Consider the following 8,450-nt stretch of genomic DNA (forward strand, 5'->3'; position numbering starts at 1 on the left):
ATGGACATGCTAGGTTGATTTTGGTTTTTAACCAGGTGTAGTTGAACTTGTAGATCAATTGATCTAAATTCTCGAACAGTTGGAGAGCCTAGATCATCTGCATCAAACCAAAATAATACGCAAAGAAAAGATATTTTAGTTACTAGATAAAGATTGTCGCTACTGTTCCCTTTGTTCTGCTGTCCGAAACATGTGTGGTACATACCTGTCAAATCGTATGGATTTTCCTTCTTTGACATTTAGCTCCCCTATCCTCGCCAGCAAAAGATGTTCCGGACAGCGACGACAGCGACAATCTTTATCTAGTAACTAAAATATCTTTTACGCAAAGGCTTTAGGGTCTTCCAGGGACAAGCAGGGTTGTTTTCCGTTTTGAAGTTCTTCTTAATCGGTAAATTTAACTCATATTGAATTTGGTAACCAAACTAACATTTAATGTCAATGTAAATGTTATTTCAACTCGTCTATACGGCTTCAAGCTGAATATGTGTGCTATACACATGATCAAGAACTTCTATTCAATGCTTTTACCAGCAAATCTGGCGAATCTATTCAGCTGTTTTTGACGTGTCTGCACAACTACTTTACAGCATGTTACACAGTTTTTTCTCAATCTTTACTAAACCATTTAGTAATATAATTCGCTTCAATGGCGCTTATTCAGATTTTTTGAATCTGTTAAATAAGTTTTATACAGCCATTGAATTCAATTTGATTAAATATTATTTGAGAGGAGAGTAAATTTCGGGAGTTTATTCAATGTTTTTTTTTTGTGAAAACTCAAATATCAATTTTGTTGCTACCTAGATTCGAACTCCTGATCTCCTGATTCAATGGCCGCTGCTCTGTAATCACCGTCATTTTGACATATGTAAATAACAAAGAAAATTATGGATGTGCTTCTTCGCATACCCTATAGGTTGTTTTACTAACGCTATTTTCAGATTCATGCTGTATAAACGTTAGAAAGAGGCCTACATGCTGCTTTCAGCACATAAGCTTAAAAATTATGCTTTCAGCATTATTTCAACCATTATTCAAACATCTATCAGCATGTTCTGTTGGCTAACTTTTATCCATCATCAATCGCTGAAATTGTTTTAAGGCAACATTTTCTCGACCTGTATAGATGCTACTTTGCTGCAAATCGTTTAACAGTAGCCGTCAACAGAAATATCGCTTCTAAATGGCTTGTTTTCTTACGCTATCTGCTAGCATTAATGACAGCGCTTTGTCAGTTGCTATAAGAGCAGATGAATATCTTTGTAGCTGCATTACAGAAATCAATAGCTCATACACAGCTCCGGCAACAAAAATCAAATGTAAACATAGCGGTTTTGACGTTCCATACTGATATGCTATTAAAAGAAGCAGTAATAGGTTTACTTAAACGTTGTGTAATCTTCAAAGGTACAGAAGTTGCCTAAAAGCTTCGTTAGTTCATTTATAGCGTCATTACGCTATATTGTTAGTGCTATAACAACAGCGTTTTTTTTTTTCATTGTGAATGCTACTCACCGTAATATGGGAAGTTGCTAACAAGCAACTCAGTTACATACATGAGCTCTTAACCGATAAGCTTTGTTGCTAATTCAGACAGAGCTGTTTTATGACTATATGAAAGCTGCATAAACGATAAAAGGTTAAATATATTCGGCACACTGACTAGCTGATAGATATTTGGGTAATAGTCGAGTAGAAGTTTAAGGGATTATTTGCGGAGGCTTTTCTTTTATTCAGCATTGGCTGCTTTTATTCAAATATTATACAGCCAAAGGCTAGAAGTTGAAGCTTTTAGCACCAAAAATGTTAGTTGGGAAGGTACCCCGGGGCAAGTGAAAATGCCGGGTAAGTGGGTATTATGGCTGCCTATGAATCGATTAACGTTTTAATGGTAACAATTTTCTAGAGAGATGAAGCAGGACTATCAACGAATACACCTGACCCAAAAATATTTGGAATCAAGAGCATTTGAGGCACCATGCTAAAATGCTATCGCTTGATCATGACTTCTACCGGAAAAAGCTATTACTTGTATTTTAACTCAATGGATTTCCAACAGAATAGTCGTTTCTAAATTTATCATTGATATGGAAGGTGAATAGTTTGAGCAATAAATAATATTGTTTGACATCGAAAACGATTTGTATTTTTTTTTATTAAATCCAAAATCTGCAATTTTCACTTTCACTTGAGTTTTGACATACAAGGGGCAAGTGGGACATATTTGAACAACATTTTCGATATAGCCATTTTTATTGTTTTTAAGTCGTTGTCTAGTGAAAAATAAATTCGACATTTATATACCATAGGGGAACAGACGGCTTTGGCAGGTTTTGTTCTATTATTGTCAGGGAGGTTTTTGCCGACCGAATTTTTTGAAATTTGGCCACAATATTCTTTGATATGCAAAAAATGTTTAGGCCAAATTTGAGCATAATCAATCATAAAAAAAACCCTGACAATAATAGAACAAAACCTGCCAAAGCCGTCATTTCCCCTATATCATATCTAATTATCTTCTATATAATAAAAATGAAATGGTCTGTGTTCGTATCCGCATAACTCAAAAACGGTTGGATGGAATTACGTTCATTATACAGTCGCCTCTCCATGTAGAGAGTAGATGTAGAGAGTCGACTGTAGTTTCCGACGGGTTTATATAATATTTCCTCATGCGAAAATCATAATAAAGTTGAGTAAATCGTGAAAAACTGAAATAAAGATTCGTATGGAAATTTCGCATGGGCAGTTCACAACGCGCATTTTCGCCTACTATGCAGGACAACGTCTGCCGGGTCAACTAGTTCTACAATATAGATCAACAGGTATGTCTTGTGTTTTGTAATTTTCAAACTTCAAGTGCTGATTTATGTAATAATTTGTGTTCTAAACAGAGACATTTTTCATCGAAGTATGCCGCGTTAGACGATTGACGTGTTTTGCTTTTGCGAAAAAAATCTTTGTCAAAATAAGAGATTTTTATTAAAAGAAACGATAAATTTAAAGTCGAAATAAGCTGTACCGTGAAGTGAAACAAGATGAAAGATAAAATGTTCCAGTTGATAGTTATAACTACATAGCTCGAAAAATTTCGTGTAAGAGTTGAAGCCAAGGTTGAAGCATTGTAATACTGCACCTAAGACGACCTAACCTTCTGCTTGTTCTTCCGGGGATTAATTCGTATATGTTGTCCAGTATTGGTAAGATGGTGTCCATTCAGGTACGTAATAATTTTCAAATACTTGTATCGGGCCATAGATCTCTACCAATAATGTAGAGCGTGTAGTTCTAATTTTGTTCTCGGGGTATTGCGGAGGTCAATAGTGAAATTCAAATCCCTGCCTTTCCCAGGAAGTTTCTCGAGTGGAAAATTGTCTTGACTTCACCCGCTACTTAGTAACCTCCAGTTAAAAAATAATCCACACGTCATTGCTGTAGAATCCAATGGCCGGGATATTATTTCCAGGAATATTCGCGATTTGGCTTATGAGCTTATCGGTCTTGGAGGAACACTATTTGCACCCGTTCGTCTCAACTACTTGTTTCCCACTCCCGAGCCAACTGCCTTCTTCAGTTTTGCCACATATACAGATTTTTCTGTAATGATACAGATTTTTGAGTCAATTTTGAACCGAGAATCTGTAAATACAGATTACAGATTTTTCAGAAATCAACAGATTTTATACAGATTTTGAATATTGCAGAATAAAACTCATTTCTCTCAAAAACTTCTTCTTCTCCAGTGGCTCTATCAAAATGAATACACCACTAGGTGTTCCAATCTGCCAAATTCACGATTTTAGTATGGGAGAGTATGGGAGAGCCAGCCGGTTTGTTTTCGTTTTGCACTGAAAGTGAATGTTTCACCCCCACCTTCTTCTCTTCCGCAAACTTGGCAGATTGGAGCACCTAGTACTGTACTCATCTTGGGCTCTACATTCCTACTGGAACATGGCCTATTTTTCAACTCAATGTTCTATTATCATTTTCACAGTTAATATTTGAAGGCCTTTCTATGTCCACCAATTGCATGAACATGTATCTTGTGTAGCAAGTAAAATGGATACACTATGCCTAAAGAGCCGATTATGTTCCTCTCCCGAAAACATCTTATGCCGCAATCCTTTTTTAAGCAAATTTATGCTCCAATTTTCCAATTCTATACCTAATCTATCAGCGGCTGTAAAGCACACTTTATTGCAGACAATTTTAAACCCAACGGAGGAATCACCGAGCATCATAAAGGTTTTTAAAAACAATATCGAGTATCAAATCTCACGTCAAACTTTGTAGATAATGTTTTTTTGTACAACTGAATGAAAAATCCAGCTTTCCACGCTAGCCATAATGGCGACTGCTATAAATAAATCTGACAGTAACTGCTTCCGACGCTGAACTGTTTTCGACGCTCGTCGTAACTTAGCAACTACATTGTTTGTTTATTAAGAGAAATAATGTGACTCGAGGAAATTAGGGATTTTTTTCAGTAACTTGTAACATGTTTCTAATAATTAAAAACTTATCCTCCATATCATCAATTCACAAATATAATACGTTTTCTTATGTTGTAGGTCGATGTCCTTTTTCAGGCAACAAAAATTTTAGTATACACCTGGATATGAAGTTTTTTTACATGATGGTCCCCAACTAATACATGTGTGAATGCAGCATTCAGATTCGATTTTTTGCGAATTGTATTTAAATTAGCCGAGCTGTATGTTTTGATTATATATCGGAATTTTTCTTTACAGCTTAGATCGGAGTGACAAATACTGGTGCTGTTTCGTCTTGTTTTTGTGAATATTTTATTTTAACATAACGTTAACGATACGAAAAAAGCTTCAAGGATTTTACAGTAATGTGTTTAATTCAAATTATTTGTTAAATTCTCTGATACTAAAATTTGTTTTGTTGAACCACAAGTTTGATATTATAATACGGAATATCATCTTCTAATACTAGCTGTGCATGTGCTTATATAATACAATACAATAATACGGAATATTGTGTTCTGTGTAGATTTATTTTCCCTTGGTTTGATTGGTTCCGCGAGTGTCGACAATTGCTAATTTACTTTCTGGGCTTTCAATTGAATAAAGACGGAGGCTTTTGGTCGAAATCATCGAATGAATATATTATTCAGCGGCGGTGAATCGATGTGGAGGATCTGTTTCGTCTCTTCGGATGTTAGTAGTGTTTTTGTGCAGATTGCCTATCGGTCTAGGGCTATCGGGTACTCGCTGCAGCTCGAGTACGTTCTCCTTTACCGATGATGCGCAAACATATGAAATCAGTGCCGTATGTTCCAACAATCCAACGGTTGTAGTTTTCGATCACATAAGGTCAGCGGTTTATGATGCGCCTAGAGCAAAATGATCATAAGTTAACGGAGGAACGCTTTCCATATGCGACAAAACCAATTAGAATAAAGCAATATTAATGAGGCTGACCCAGCACACAGGTACTACACGTTTGATACGCAATCCAACGAACAAATCAATTTTTGTCACTTGTACTGAACATTAGTACTGAGTATTTTCGATTTCATCATTGATTTTCAGAGAAACAAATTAGCATTTGCCGACGTCCGATAGAGGCAAATAGAGGATTGTGAACAGGCTTGTGAAATGTCATCTGCATGTCATTTGACTAATTTGTTCATAACTTTTTTTAGAAGCCAAATCTATTCCATAATTTTAGATGTACTTATAACGCTTGAGTAGGGCTATATTTTTGTCCAAGGGTACATTGCTCTAAATATCACATCTGAGCCTGGAGAGAGAAAATTCTCCAAAATGTCACGTGTCATTTGACATAATGTCATTTGAATGACATTTTGTCTCCCACGCCCCAGATTACATATTTACAGCAATGTCTTGTTCGACAAAGTTGTAGGCACATTTAAGCGCTATAAGTTCGTCATACCTCGTGAATCGATAGCTACCTTCTGGAAAAAGTTCTGGGAAAATTAAACAAACGAATGCAAATGACATTTTACAACACTGATTGTGAATGAAATATTAAAAAACAACTTCATCGAAATCAGAACTCACATCCTAATAGTGTAGCTGTTTGTCTAATTTAAATCTAAATGCTAGGAACTAGTCGGGTCGGAGTGATAAAATCTGCGCTGCATTCAGGTATGTCTTGGTTGGGAATCATCATGTTATTAGGCTTTCAGCGATCGTGTACGTACACGCACGTTTCACTCACACTTTTACTCGGTTTGTTTGCAACCACGAGCAGCTGTCACGGCAAAATCAAATGGGATTGTTTGCAACCACGAACCTGCGTTCGTGTTGGTGAGAAATGTCGGCGAGACCCTAATAGGCCTTTATGTCACCTTTTTTACACATTTTCAGGCTTTGATTCAGAAGTGTGGCACACTGGGGCACAATTTTGACATTTGTAGGACCTTAATGAAAATACTGGCAGCCTTGCCGAATTTTGTTTTGATTTGTTTTCAATTACGTAGGGCAATTCACCCAATAATTGACGATAAATAAAATCTCTATAGGAGCTATATTTTATTACGGCAGTTTTATCATAAAGTTCTTTAGATAATAGTCATTAATAATTATATTGAACTTTATTGAGCACAGAAAGCTCAATTCATCGGCAAGAGGAAGAATATGAAAGCAAAAAGATTTAGGAATCATACAGTTTTGACAAGAAATGAATGAGATCAGCCAGAACGGTAAGATGGTAACCTGGCTTAGAAACCTCGCAGTTAATAACTGTGGAAGTGCTTAATGAACACTAAGCTGCGAGGCGGCTCTGTCCCAGTGTGGGGATGTAATGCCAATAAGAAGGAGCAGATGGAAAAACCATATCATTAGCCTAACACGTCACTTTTCAATTCTCGAGTAAATCATGAAAGCACAGATAAACAGACGTCTCACTTAGAACAAAATGCAATCAAAATCATCGTCATGAAAACATTATCGCCCAATGCTAAATACCCTGTGTGTGGTCAAGCGGCAACCAGATGGCGGTAGTGAGCAAACGTCAAACACAAACAAAACCGATGGAAGCGCCATCGGTGGCCGATCGACCACCTACAGAAAATTGAATCCACCGTTAAAAAGCTGAAAGATGGAACATGTGTTGAGTGAGACGTCTGTTTCTCTGTGATGAAAGTATATATATAGTGGTACGGAAAACAAAATTTTACGATTATAAAAACATAAAAAAAGATATTCCACGAGAGTAATCTTGCATTTGACTTATGAACAAAAGGAAACATAGAAGTAGTGAATTGTAATTCACTTCACCATAACGAAACTTAAAACTAATTCATATCAATTTCCATTAGATGTCTACTTTATCTCCATTTACCCTATGTCTAATCACCGCACCGAAACATTCAGAAGCTGAGATTTTTACGGCGGTAATGAATTGCTATTATTTTCTATAGGGTTTGTATAGTGAAAGAATTAGCTCCGTATGGGAAGAGCCTCGAAAACTATCACTTTTGGATTCCGATTAGGCAACTTATAGGTACATAAGGACAGGTGAAACATTGAAATCCACTTCATGGAGCTATGTACAAAAATCCTCTTGCTGCAAAACTAATGTCTTCCCCCTGCTACAAGGCGAGAAGAACCGTTCCAAACTCAAATCCTGTTGTGCGGGTTTTCTTCCATCTTTTTCCGCGCGCATATTCATACAGAATACGCTCTTCTTTAGAATCCACCCTGGGGAGAGGAACATCTCAATGCGACCGCGGCTGGCTGATGTTATCGTCCGATCCGAAAATACGAAGAAAATCAGTCTGGAAATGAATTCACATCGAGAATCTTGATGTTTTTATCCTATCACCAGAAAATCTGTTGAGTGTTTGACAACCGATCAGCTTGATGTTTCGTTTGCAGTGTTGCCAAATTTTGCGAATTGTCAAAATGACAATCTGTCATATTTCAGGTGAGGCACAATTTATGGCACAATGTGGCACAGATAATCACATAGTAAAAAACGAACACAAATTTAATTGTGCTCAGCGTCCCACCCCTTGATTTATTCTCATTGGTAAAACAGCTTATTTATTTTTTTCATTTTATTCAATATTAGTCAACCAAACATTGCATCGATAAACTCTAGAGTGCTTTGAAAATAGGTCGTATGTGCAAAAGAGAGTCTCTCTTTGGATCTATTCTCTTTCGATTATTACGAAATTATACAAAAGTTTAATTCAAATTTCTTGGCAGATATCCAAAGACAATAGCTTTGTCTATCATGCTGAAGTGGAAATGTAGCAAAACATGCAAATCTAGCCGATATATTAGCGAAAGAGAGCGTGATTGAAGAGAATCTCTCGTTTGCACATACGACCTATTCTCAAATCAATCTAGAACTATTGTTTTCCCTTGTTTCCGAAACCACTGCCCCCGATGCCCGACAACCGGCGCCCCTGAACGCCCCGGCGGTTGCAGTGTGCTCATCTCTCA

Source organism: Armigeres subalbatus, chromosome 3 (genome assembly GCF_024139115.2).
Source record: "Armigeres subalbatus isolate Guangzhou_Male chromosome 3, GZ_Asu_2, whole genome shotgun sequence".
Classification (NCBI taxonomy): domain Eukaryota; kingdom Metazoa; phylum Arthropoda; class Insecta; order Diptera; family Culicidae; genus Armigeres; species Armigeres subalbatus.